At 40.7% G+C, this 13,401-nt stretch overlaps 1 long non-coding RNA gene across 1 annotated transcript; it reads left to right on the top strand.

The window, feature by feature from the left end:
- The first annotated feature begins 241 nt into the window (after nt 1–241).
- Nucleotides 242–1,552, top strand: LOC117475988. The gene is made up of 3 exons (XR_004555227.1): nt 242–328; nt 1,066–1,150; nt 1,527–1,552. It is a non-coding gene; the product is annotated as an uncharacterized LOC117475988 (long non-coding RNA).
- The last annotated feature ends 11,849 nt before the right edge of the window (nt 1,553–13,401 follow it).

Genomic DNA, 13,401 nt, shown 5'->3' with positions numbered 1-13,401 from the left:
ATTAGGAAACACTTAAGAAAGAAAAGAAAGCTGCAGGAGCTGATCATTCCTAAAATACAATTGGCCATGTGATCACCAGTAAAAAAACAAAACAATCTGCACTAAATATTTTTTGGATTTATAAATGTTTTGTGACTTTTTCCTGTTGTGTACCTTAAGGGAGTTCTCCCCTGACAGCTGGACAGTACATGATAGCAGAGGACCAGGCCATCGTCAGTGGCAGTGTCCTGAATATTGTCGACGCCCTGATACTGATGTTTGCAGCATATTACTGCCTCAACATCAGTTATCGCTCAGAACTGGGAGCTACCCTGGAGTTCTTGCAGAGGTAAGACTTGAATTGTAATTATTAAGTAATTCCATCTTAAACCACAGAGTAGAGGATTGTGCACATTTCTGAGACACGATAAGTGCTCCTGACAATACAAGATAATCGAGATAAAAAGATTATTGTGCTGCATTCTGTTTCGCATTATGCTCTCGTTTTGTCTTGGGTTGTAAATTCAGCGTACCCCTTTCCTTTGCAGTGGTGTGCTTTGGCTCCTCCCTAAAAGCCCAAACTCACTCTTAGCCAATCGGTGGTATGTTTACTTCAGCTCAATGAAAATGACGGAAAGAGGGCCCTTTGTGGACAACAAAAGAAAACCTGGTATTATTGCAATGAACAAACACATTACAACTTATTTCGGTTAATTACAATGCTTTTACACCGCTCACTCTGCTACTGACACGCACCTCATCTGCCCCAGTTACACACAAACCTCTCAAGATGGGACTCGTAGCTACCCACATTCAAATGATCTTCAAGTGACCGCTTGCTCCTGTTTACAGACCTGCTGCGATACAGTGTGATAGTGATGCCAACTGACGACTTTATATAACAAAATCTATTCAAACCAATGCTTTAAATGTACAGATATGATCATAACAGTTAATGAAAAGTACATTTAAGAGTAGCATTGTCCTTTGACTTCAAGCTGTATAACTGTAAAGACAATTAATGGCTGTATCATCCACAGAATGTGTAATTAAACACTAAATGTAAGTGTACTTCTGTCTTAACAGGTGCCTATTCAAGATCAATCCGGACAATGGGACTAGAGTGGAGAGGAAGGAATACAAACAAAAACAGCACTCGATAAAGATAAAGGTGCATTCATTCATTACAAACGTCGCTGACTTTGAATGGAGAGAGTTGAAACACACACAGTCATGTACACACGCACGCACATAACTGGTAGATTTCTTTAGTGTTTATAATTGTTATCTTTTGAACAAAATGTTGGCTATTGTTAAATGTTGAAATGTTTCTTTGCCGGTCTATTCTGCTTTATTATTACTTAAAATATATTTTATTTATTGTTTTTATTTTTGTGATGTATATTATTTTCAATAATATATTGTGTGTGTATATATATATATTTGTGATTTTTTTTCTACAAAACATCGGACAGTTAATGTAAACTTGGGCTTTTGCAAAGTAAAATGACATGTTAACTTTGTGTTTTACATGTAAATGGTCTTAGATTTCATGAAGTTTGCTGACGACCCGACCGTCATCGGCCTGATCACCGACGGCGACGAGACGGCGTACAGAGAGGAGGTCGAAAACCTGACATCTTGGTGCCAGGATAATAACCTCCATCTCAACGTCAGCAAAACAAAGGAGCTGATTGTGGACTACAGGAAGCAGCAGAGAGAGGGACACGCCCCCATTGCCATCAATGGGACTACGGTGGAGAGAGTCAGCAGCTTCAGGTTCCTCGGGGTCCACATCACAGTGATGTGGACCTGACATGGACTCATCACTGAGGACCTGACTCATCACTGAGGACCTGACATGGACTCATCACACTAACACCATCACCAAAACAGCGGCTCTTTAAAAACAAAATTGTATTAGTCAATTTATTGAACATGTTAGAAACAAAACAAACAATAATATTTATAACAAAGATGGGCAAAAAAAAAAAACTTTCAAGGTATAAAAAAAATTGTATTCTCAAAGTTTCTATCATGTTCAAAAGGGGCAAGAAGAAGCTTAAAAACGTTTCTGGTCCTACCAAAAAATGCAGTTTCCTCTCAACATGTGTATGTTTTCTCTCCGTGTGAAAAGTCCCTGGACATTATGATGTAATTGTTCTGCAGGTTGAGGAAGTTCAACATGGACTCCAGGATACTCTGCATCTTCTACAGGTGCACCATAGAGAGTATCCTGACTGGCTGCATCACGGCCTGGTACGGCAGTGCAATCATTCCGTTTACTTGCATATAGACTCTTCTTGCACTGTTTCTATTCTATTTTATCTGTTTTATTTGTTCTATGTTCTATATATATGTTGCACTGTTGGAGGAGCCTGTGACTTCAGTTTTTCATTGCCATGTCTACACTGAAGCTAATGTACAAATGACAATAAAGCCTTGAATCTTGAATTTACGGTATTTTTTCAAATGACAACAGTAATCTTCTTTCTTTCAGCTTTTTTTGATCATTTAAAAAAATATTTCTTCAGTTTTTCTAGAGGTGTATAACTCTATTCTAACAATTAATATATGTTAAAAGAAAAAGATTTCTTGTAAAATTACAGATTTTTTTGGCAAAAAATGTGATAGTTAATGTAAACTAAGGCTTTTTCAAAGTAAAATGACATTCTTTTCTTTGTGTTTTACTTGTAAATGGTCTTAGATACACGGTACTTTTTGTAATAATAAAAGTAATTTTATGTATTTTCGATTTTTTTTTATAATTTTTTAAAGATTCAGTTTTCTAGAGGTTTATGACTCTATTCTAACAAATAATATATGTTAAAATAAAAAGATTTCATGTAAAATTACAGTAATAGAGGCTACTTGTGGTAAGGTAAGTAACTTTTTTTTTACATGTTATCTCCGTATTTTATTTTACAGTTTTTTTCCTTTTTTTAACGGACATTTTCTGGCCAGAACATTTCCGTTTTTTTACAATTTTTTTTTTTACAGTGCAGTGTTTGAATTGGAGCATAATCTCCTGGTGAAATTGTTACGTACATTTGTGTGTCATCCGCATAGCTATGGTAACTTATTTTGTTGTTTTTCATTATCTGAGCCAGTGGTAGCATGTAGATGTTAAAGAGAAGAGGCCACAACATGGAGCCTTGAGGTACCCCACATGTCATATTTGTCAACTGAGATGTGTATTTACCTATAGAAACAACGTTTTTTCTGTCCTTTAAGTAGGACTCAAACCAATTTAGAACTGTTGCCGAAAGTCCCACCCAGTTTTCTAGTCGGTCTTGTAATATGTTGTGGTCAACAGTGTCAAACGCAGCACTGAGATCTAATAATACTAACACTGAAGTTCTGCCACTGTCTGTGTTTAAGTGGATGTCATTGAAGACCTTTACAAGAGCAGTCTCAGTGCTGTGGTTTGGACGAAATCCTGACTGGAACACATCCAAAGAGTTATTTAAATGCAAGAAGTTACTCAACTGTTGAAATACAACTTTTTCAATGATTTTACCTAGAAATGGCAGGTTTGATATTGGCCTGTAATTGTTCATTACTGAAGCATCTAGATCAGGGGTCACCAACCTTTTTTAGGGTGAGGGCTACTTTTAAAAAATAAAACAAGTCGGGGGCTACTTTTACTCCTCTTTTTCTTTCTTTTTTGCAGTGTATATATTTAGCACATTTTAACATTATGATATGCTGACCTTTAACCTTTGTGTGCTGTTTGGGTCTGTGGGACCCGTTTGCAGTGTTTACTAAAAGAACATACATGCAATTTAATTATTTTAACCTGCTTTTTTGGGGGGTGGACGGGCCTCACCTCCTCTAGGGGGATCCTCACCTCCTCTAGGGGGGTCCTCACCTCCTCTAGGGGGGTCGGGGGGCATGCACCCCCGTGAAGATTATTTTTAAATGTTCAAGTGAAATGCATCAATCTGGTGCACTTTGAGCACAACATGAATTGATGTAAACAGCTCTCAACACTCAGATGAAAGAGAGATGTATACTTTTCAATAATCCAAACATCTTTAGAATATGATCACAACCAATAACAAATCATTTAAACTGGTTTATTCTTATCTTATGTTACCTAGTTAGCATTCTTTCTTTTGATGTATGCTTATTTTACTAATCACTCCCCTTTCAAACTGTTTTTTGTTTTTTTTACTGTCCTATAGTACACATTGGAATGATTTCTTACTTTATCTATATTAAATAGATAAAGGTATGCTCTCCCTAGCTCTCTCTCTCTCTCTCCCTCCCTCCCTCCCCCCAGCTCTCTCCCTCCCTAGCTCTCTCGCTCGCTCTCTCTCTCTGTATCGCTCGCTCACAGAGGCTGTGTGCTCCTCCGTGGCGATCGACGGCTTGCGTTAAAAAATAATAATAAACATATTTGTAAAGTGGGGGGACACAAACGGGATTTCGAAAAGAGCGGGGGACATGTCCCCCCTGTCCCAGGTGGAAATTACGCCATGCGTGTGTGTGCGTCAAGTGCAATAAATATATATGCAAGTTGCAACACGCAGAGTAAAACTCTGCCTCCCATGTGTTGTATAGGCTGGCATGATAGGCTGTTCAATGGGGCTGATGTGTTGTGTAGAATCTGCCAGAAGGAAAATCAGCGGGGAGGTGCCACATTGCTTTTCTTCCAGACTGCAACGCTGGTCCCGCAAATCAAGCAAGAACGTGATTGGTCGATATTCATTGTGGGGGTGGGGGGAGGAGGGGTGTTAGATAGAAATAGAGTTGTAGTAAGTAGATAGAGTTCGCTATGATTTAGGTTTCGTTTATGCATAGGGTAGATTCTTTTAATTACATTTCCTTTTTTGTTTTGTGTATTTCATACATTTTGGATTTGCTTGGCGAGCTATTTTTAGAACATGCCCCGCGGGCGACTCACGTTGCCCCTGCGGGCGACCAAGTGCCCGCGGGCACCGTGTTGGCTACCCCTGATGATTCTTTTTTAAGAGCGGTTTAATGACTGCAGTTTTCAGGGCCTCTGGAAAAATACCTGAGTAAAGAGATGTGTTTACTATATGAAGTAGATCTGAGGCCATGCAATGAAAAACATCTTTGAAAAATCCTGTTGGAATAATATCAAGGCAGCAGGAGGAGGATTTCAGAAGTTGAATAATGTCCTGTAAGTTTTTATCATTAATCTGATGGAATTGTGTCATGGTGTTTGAATTGATATTAGGTGGACAACACATTTGCTGTACCTGATGCAGAGGCACTGACTGCTTGTCTAATTTTCTGAATTTTGTCAGTGAAGAAGGAGGCAAAATCATTGCATGCCCTGGTGGATAGAAATTCAGAGGCTACTGACACTGGGGGGTTAGTTAGTCTGTCGACGGTAGCAAACAAGGCACGTGCGTTGTTTTTGTTTTTGGTAATGATGTCAGAGAAGAAAGACTGTCGTGCATTTTTCAATTCCAAATTATAAAAGCCAAGTCTCTCTTTATAGATTTCAAAGTGAACCTGGAGATTTGTTTTTCGCCACCTCTCTCAGCTCTTCGACACTCTCTTTTTTCTGTTCTCACGGTCATGGCCTTTCTCCATGGAGATATTTTCTTGCCAATCACTTCCTTTACCTTAGTTGGAGCAATGGTATCTATAACATTTTTAATTTTTTAATTAAAATGATCTACTAGCTCATTTACTGAGATGTTAGCAGGGGCAAGTGTGGATGAAAAATTATGAGTAAACATTTCCCTAGTATTTTCAGTTAAATATCGCTTTGTGGTTACCTCTTTCTGAAAAATGTTGTGAACAGAAATACAGCTCTCAAAGAAAACACAGGAATGATCAGAGAGTGCAACATCAGTCACCACAACCTTTGAGATATTCAGACCCTTTGAGATAATTAAGTCCAGAGTGTGCCCCTTATTGTGCGTGGGCTCCGCCACATGCTGAGTCAGTCCATAGTTATCAAGAACACAAAACAGTTCTTTAGCCCCTCTGTCCTGGGGGTTGTCAACATGGATGTTAAAATCATCAACAATGACTAGATGGTCAAAGTCAATACACACTATAGACAGCAGTTCAGTAAAATCATCAAAAAAGCTTGCACAGTATTTGGGTGGTCTATAGATAATTAGGAACAGAGCTCGAGAGGAGCATTTCAGCTGAAGGGCCACATATTCAAAAGAAGCAAAGTCCCCATAAGATGTCTTCCTGCATTGAATGGAATCATTGAACAGAATAGCAACTCCACCTCCTTTCTTATGCATTCTTTCCTGACTCATAAAACTAAAGTTGGGAGGTGTTGATTCGATAAGAACAGCTGCACTGTTATTTTGTTCAATCCAAGTTTCCGTTAAAAACATAAAATCGAGATTATGCTCAGTGATAAAATCATTGATTAAAAATGTTTTTCCTGCCAAAGACCTGACATTTAATAAAGCTAGTTTAAGTTTGTTAAATACACTATCAGTAAGATTTTTTGTGACAAGCTGTGGCTGACATGGAATCACTGCTAAATTTGATAACCTCACACAAACGTTTGAGCACTTCCTGTTTCTAAACTGATTCACCGCTCTTAATCTATTACCTATCAACACAGATATCGGCAAAGCTACTGGCAGGCAGGGCCCCGGCATGTCCTGGAAAGAGTTGAGAGTGCCATACGCCCTTGAGCCTGGACCCAGCACATATCAGTAAGAGTTTGTTGTGTTTTGTACACACACATCCTTATCAGGCTTCGGAGACTGCAGATGCTTTCTTGAAGGGAGGGGAGGTGGTTGACGTAGGCACGGTGATGAAGACGGGGGAGATGGTGCGCGTCTCTGCTTCGGTGATTTTGGTGGGCGTTGTGGAAGGGCGGGGGTAAAGGACATGCTGCCAGGGGGGGGAGGTGGTTGACGTAGGCTTGTCTTCGGTGATTTTGGTGGGCGTCGTTGAGGGGCGGGGGTAAAGGACATGCTGCCAACCCTGCGTATCGCCTTCATGCGGTCATCGAACTCCAGGGGGGAGGGCGAGGGTGAAAGGGTGAGCGGAGAGTAGAGAGAGCTGGGGGATGAATGAAGAGTATCCTCAAAGGCGTTGACAGGGGGGGGTGACGGGCAGTGGAGACTCCTCCATTTGTGTCATAGGTCTCCCATAATCAGAACATTCCTCAGGCGGGTGCAGTGATACTTCTTCAGGGTTTTCTGCGCGATGTGTTGTGTCTTTCTCCTGTTTTGATTCCTCTTGCCGCTTGTCCTTGGCAGAGGGAACAGATTGATGATGCAGGCAGTTGAATATGTTAGAGATAAACAATTTCACTCCTGACTTGTTCAGGCAAACTCCATCTGCCTTAAAAAGATGTCTGCGATCCCAGAAAAAGTTAAAATTGTCAATAAAATGGACAGAATGGTCAGTACAGGCAGTTGAAAGCCACGTGTTCAATGCAAACAGTCTGCTGAATCTCTCCACTCCTCTTCTGACTGGCGGTAGAGGGCCACTGATGAACACCTCCGCATTTAGAGAGCTGACAGTTTCCAACAGACATTTAAAGTCTTCTTTCAGCGCTTCTGACTGTTGTTTCACAACATCATTGGTTCCAATATGTAGTACCACATTCTTCACAGTCGGATGTTCAGCCCCAATATGCAGGATCTTCTCAAAGGTAAAGCACAATGAAAGATAACAATATGTTTACATGTGAAAAGGGACATTCTTGGATCTTGGATCCGATGAAAAAGAAATCAATCAATCCTGCCAAAGTCCATTCTCAGTTGAGTTTATTTAAAACTTTGGTCAGAAAAAAGCACAGGGTAAGGCAAGGCAAGGCAAGGCAAGTTTATTTATATAGCACCTTTCAACACAAGGTAATTCAAAGTGCTTTACAAAAATGGAAGACATTTTAAAAATGGCATTTAAAATCAGTCATTAAAAAGGAAAGATAATAAAATAAACATTAAAAGAAAAAATACATGGATAAAAGTTAAAAGTTACAGTGCAGTTTAAGATGTGAATAGTTCAATTAAAAGCAGCGGCAAAAAGAAAAGTCTTCAGCCTGGATTTAAAAGTAGTAAGAGTTGCAGCGGACCTGCAGGTTTCTGGGAGTTTGTTCCAGATATTCGGAGCATAATAACTGAATGCTGCTTTACCATGTTTAGTTCTGACTCTGGGGACAGAAAGCTGACCAGTCCCTGAAGACCTGAGGGTTCTGGATGGTTCATAATTTAGCAGTAGGTCAGACATGTATTTTGGGCCTAAACCATTCAAAGCTTTATAAACCAGCAACAATATTTTGAAATCTATTCTTTGACACACAGGAAGCCAGTGTAAGGACTTCAGAACAGGAGTGATGTGATCCACTTTCTTAGTGTTAGTGAGGACTCGAGCAGCGGCGTTCTGAATTAGCTGCAGCTTTCTAATAGATTTTTTAGTGAGGCCTGTAAAGACACCATTGCAGTAGTCGAGTCTACTGAAGATAAAAGCATGGACAAGTTTTTCCAAATCCTGCTGTGACATTAGTCCTTTAATCCTAGATATGTTCTTTAGGTGATAGTAGGCTGATTTAGTAACTGTTTTAATGTGACTGTTGAAACTCAGGTCAGAGTCCATGACTACACCTAGATTTCTGGCTTTATCTGTTGTTTTGAACATTGCAGACTGAAGCTCAGCGCTAACTTTTATACGTTCTGCCTTGGCTCCAAAAACCATTACCTCAGTTTTATCTTTGTTTAATTGGAGAAAGTTCTGACACATCCAGTCATTGATTTGTTCAATGCACTTACTCAGTGTTTGAATTGGAGCATAATCTCCTGGTGAAATTGTTACGTAAATTTGTGTGTCATCCGCATAGCTATGGTAACTTATTTTGTTGTTTTTCATTATCTGAGCCAGTGGTAGCATGTAGATGTTAAAGAGAAGAGGCCCCAAGATGGAGCCTTGAGGTACCCCACATGTCATATTTGTCAACTCAGATGTGTATTTACCTATAGAAATAAAGTTTTTTCTGTCCTTTAAGTAGGACTCAAACCAATTTAGAACTGTTGCCGAAAGTCCCACCCAGTTTTCTAGTCGGTCTAGTAATATGTTGTGGTCAACAGTGTCAAATGCAGCACTGAGATCTAATAATACTAACACTGAAGTTCTGCCACTGTCTGTGTTTAAGTGGATGTCATTGAAGACCTTTACAAGAGCAGTCTCAGTGCTGTGGTTTGGACGAAATCCTGACTGGAACACATCCAAACAGTTATTTAAATGCAAGAAGTTACTGAACTGTTGAAATACTACTTTTTCAATGATTTTACCTAGAAATGGCAGGTTTGATATTGGCCTGTAATTGTTCATTACTGAGGCATCTAGATTATTCTTTTTTAAGAGCGGTTTAATGACTGCAGTTTTCAGGGCCTCTGGAAAAATACCTGAGTGAAGAGATGTGTTTACTATATGAAGTAGATCTGAGGCCATGCAATGAAAAACATCTTTGAAAAATCCTGTTGGAATAATATCAAGGCAGCAGGAGGAGGATTTCAGAAGTTGAATAATGTCCTCTAAGTTTTTACCATTAATCTGATGGAATTGTATCATGGTGTTTGAATTGATATTAGGTGGACATAGGGACAAAACATTTGCTGTACCTGATGTAGAGGCACTGACTGCTTGTCTAATTTTCTGAATTTTGTCAGTGAAGAAGGAGGCAAAATCATTGCACGCCCTGGTGGATAGAAATTCAGAGGCTACTGACACTGGGGGGTTAGTTAGTCTGTCGACGGTAGCAAACAAGGCACGTGCGTTGTTTTTGTTTTTGGTAATGATGTCAGAGAAGAAAGACTGTCGTGCCTTTTTCAATTCCAAATTATAAAGGCCAAGTCTCTCTTTATAGATTTCAAAGTGAACCTGGAGATTTGTTTTTCGCCACCTACGTTCAGCTTTTCGACACTCTCTTTTTTCTGTTCTCACGGCCATGGCCTTTCTCCATGGAGATATTTTCTTGCTAATCACTTCCTTTACCTTAGTTGGAGCAATGGTATCTATAACATTTTTAATTTTTGAATTAAAATGATCTACTAGCTCATTTACTGAGATGTTAGCAGGGGCAAGTGTGGATGAGAAATTATGAGTAAACATTTCCCTAGTATTTTCAGTTAAATATCGCTTTGTGGTTACCTCTTTCTGAACATTTTTGTGAACAGAAATAGAGCTCTCAAAGAAAACACAGGAATGATCAGAGAGTGCAACATCAGTCACCACAACCTTTGAGATATTCAGACCCTTTGAGATAATTAAGTCCAGAGTGTGCCCCTTATTGTGCGTGGGCTCCGCCACATGCTGAGTCAGTCCATAGTTATCAAGAACACAAAACAGTTCTTTAGCCCCTCTGTCCTGGGGGTTGTCAACATGGATGTTAAAATCACCAACAATGACTAAACGGTCAAAGTCAATACACACTATAGACAGCAGTTCAGTAAAATCATCAAAAAAGCTTGCACAGTATTTGGGTGGTCTATAGATATTTAGGAACAGAGCTCGAGAGGAGCATTTCAGCTGAAGGGCCACATATTCAAAAGAAGCAAAGTCCCCATAAGATGTCTTCCTGCATTGAATGGAATCATTGAACAAAATAGCAACTCCACCCCCTTTCTTATGCATTCTTTCCTGACTCATAAAACTAAAGTTGGGAGGGGTTGATTCGATAAGAACAGCTGCACTGTTATTTTGTTCAATCCAAGTTTCCGTTAAAAACATAAAATCGAGATTGTGCTCAGTGATAAAATCATTGATTAAAAATGTTTTTCCTGCCAAAGACCTGACATTTAATAAAGCTAGTTTAAGTTTGTTAAATACACTATCAGTAAAAAAAATGTTTGTGACAAGCTGTGGCTGACATGGAATCACTGCTAAATTTGATAACCTCACTAAAACGTTTGAGCACTTCCTGTTTCTAAGCTGATTTACCGCTCTTAATCTATTACCTATCAACACAGATATCGGCAAAGCTACTGGCAGGCAGGGCCCCGGCATGTGCTGGAAAGAGTTGAGAGTGCCATATGCCCTTGAGCCTGGACCCAGCACATATCAGTAAAAGTTTGTTGCGTTTTGTACACACACATCCTTATCAGGCTTCGGAGACTGCAGATGCTTTCTTGAAGGGATGGGAGGTGGTTGACATAGGCACAGTGATGAAGACGGGGGAGATGGTGCGCGTCTCTGCTTCGGTGATTTTGGTGGGCGTCGTTGAGGGGCGGGGGTAAAGGACATGCTGCCAACCCTGCATCTCGCCTTCATGCGGTCATCGAACTCCAGGGGGGAGGGCGAGGGTGAAAGGGTGAGCGGAGAGTAGAGAGAGCTGGGAGATGAATGAAGAGTATCCTCCAAGGCGTTGACAGGGGGGGTGACGGGCAGTGGAGACTCCTCCATTTGTGTCATAGGTCTCCCATAATCAGAACATTCCTCAGGCGGGTGCAGTGATACTTCTTCAGGGTTTTCTGCGCGATGTGTTGTGTCTTTCTCCTGTTTTGATTCCTCTTGCCGCTTGTCCTTGGCAGAGGGAACAGATTGCTGACGCAGGCAGTTGAATATGTTAGAGATAAACAATTTCACTCCTGACTTGTTCAGGCAAACTCCATCTGCCTTAAAAAGATGTCTGCGATCCCAGAAAAAGTTAAAATTGTCAATAAAATGGACAGAATGGTCAGTGCAGGCAGCTGAAAGCCACATGTTCAATGCAAACAGTCTGCTGAATCTCTCCACTCCTCTTCTGACTGGCGGTAGAGGGCCACTGATGAACACCTCTGCATTTAGAGAGCTGACAGTTTCCAACAGACATTTAAAGTCTTCTTTCAGCGCTTCTGACTGTTGTTTCACAACATTATTTGTTCCAATATGTAGTACCACATTCTTCACAGTCGGATGTTCAGCCCCAATATGCAGGATCTTCTCAGCCAAGTCGGAGACCATATCCTTGGGAAAACAGAGTACTTTGGTGTTGTTCTTACTACACAGACCTTTTACATCTCTTACAGCAGAATCACCCACAATCAGAGTTTCAGGCCCAGCCGTTAGCTTTCCCTCTAGCCTTTTACTTTTGGTGTAGCTATTGGTCCTTACCCTGCTGTGTGAAGAGGACGGGTTATCCAGGTCATCAGAAAGAGATCTCCGGTTCTCGGTCAGCGGAGCGTATCTGTTCTGGATTGGCACACTTGGTGGTTTAGGAGGATTGTTTGTAGTTCTCCCTTTAGCAGCTGTCCACGGCTGTTTCCTAGTATGAATAGGGGTTGAAGAGGCACTCTTCCTGGGTGATAACAATGCAGGCCAGCCGGTCGCATCACAGATTTCAGAGCGCTGGGCTCTGCCTGTTATTCGTCCTCCCAAATCCCATGGAAATGATTTACTCTTAGGCTTTGCACCCAGAGAGTTCCAGGGAGGACTACCACTTGTAGATGTATTACCCAGTACACAGCCCTCCTGTTCCTTGGAAACCTTGTAGCTGCTAACTAGCTGTGAGTTAGCATACACTTTTCCATTATCTTGCAACACTGGTAAAGTGGTGTTATTCCCACAACATAGTCCATTCACTTCCACGTTAACTTCCAACCGTTGCATTTTCATTTCCAACACAGCCATCTTCTGTTGAAGTTTGTGGAAGTCATCTGTAGAGAACGGAGGCATTTTGCTACCAACTAGCTTAAGCTAAATAGCATGCAGTAGCCTACCAGGCTTTAGCTGTTGCTAGGCCACGCTACTGTAAGACTGAGGTCGTCGTAAAAATGTTGAAATATGGCTGAAACCCTCCGTCTATTTACGATGAATAACTGTCCCAGTGATAAGTTAATGTCCAGGAGCCGCTGCTCGAAGTTTTCAGAGAATAAGAATAGGAAAATCAGCATAAAAAGTAAGCAGAGGCAAGAGCAAGCAGAAAAGCGTCTGCACTGTAAGAAAGATAACAGTCCAAGGGTACAACTTCCATTCATGCACACTTGTTGTCCACCTCATCACTAGTCTTTTCGTGTTGTCTACTTGTTGTTGTGCAACTTGAAGGATGGAGAGAAGCGTTTACATGGCTGTGAGAAACTTTAGCAGCCCTTTCAGAAGTTGTCCTGCACTGTGTGACTCCCTCCCTGGAAGAAGAGATAGATGGTGGCGTTTTATCTTATTTATTCACTCTCAACGTTTATTGCAACCTCCTCTTGCTGAATCTCACCATGCTCACTTGCAACCTGTGTGTGTCCAAAAACATTTACTGTGAAGTGTTATATCTTTCCCCGACTTAATATGGTTTTGGATTCAAAACATGGCGACTGAATAACGTCTTTGTGTGGGTTACATAGCGGGCTCCAGTTTTTATCCGTGCATCAAAAGAGAGTGGAAAACACATACATGGCGCATACGCATAAGAAGCACATGAAGTTGCTGTACTACTGTGACACATTCTTTCTTTTTTTTTGAGCTGCATAAATAGTGCTTTTCCCGCAATTATGA

Source organism: Trematomus bernacchii, unplaced genomic scaffold (genome assembly GCF_902827165.1).
Source record: "Trematomus bernacchii unplaced genomic scaffold, fTreBer1.1, whole genome shotgun sequence".
NCBI lineage: Eukaryota > Metazoa > Chordata > Actinopteri > Perciformes > Nototheniidae > Trematomus > Trematomus bernacchii.
This window is presented reverse-complemented; position numbering and strand designations above follow the sequence as displayed.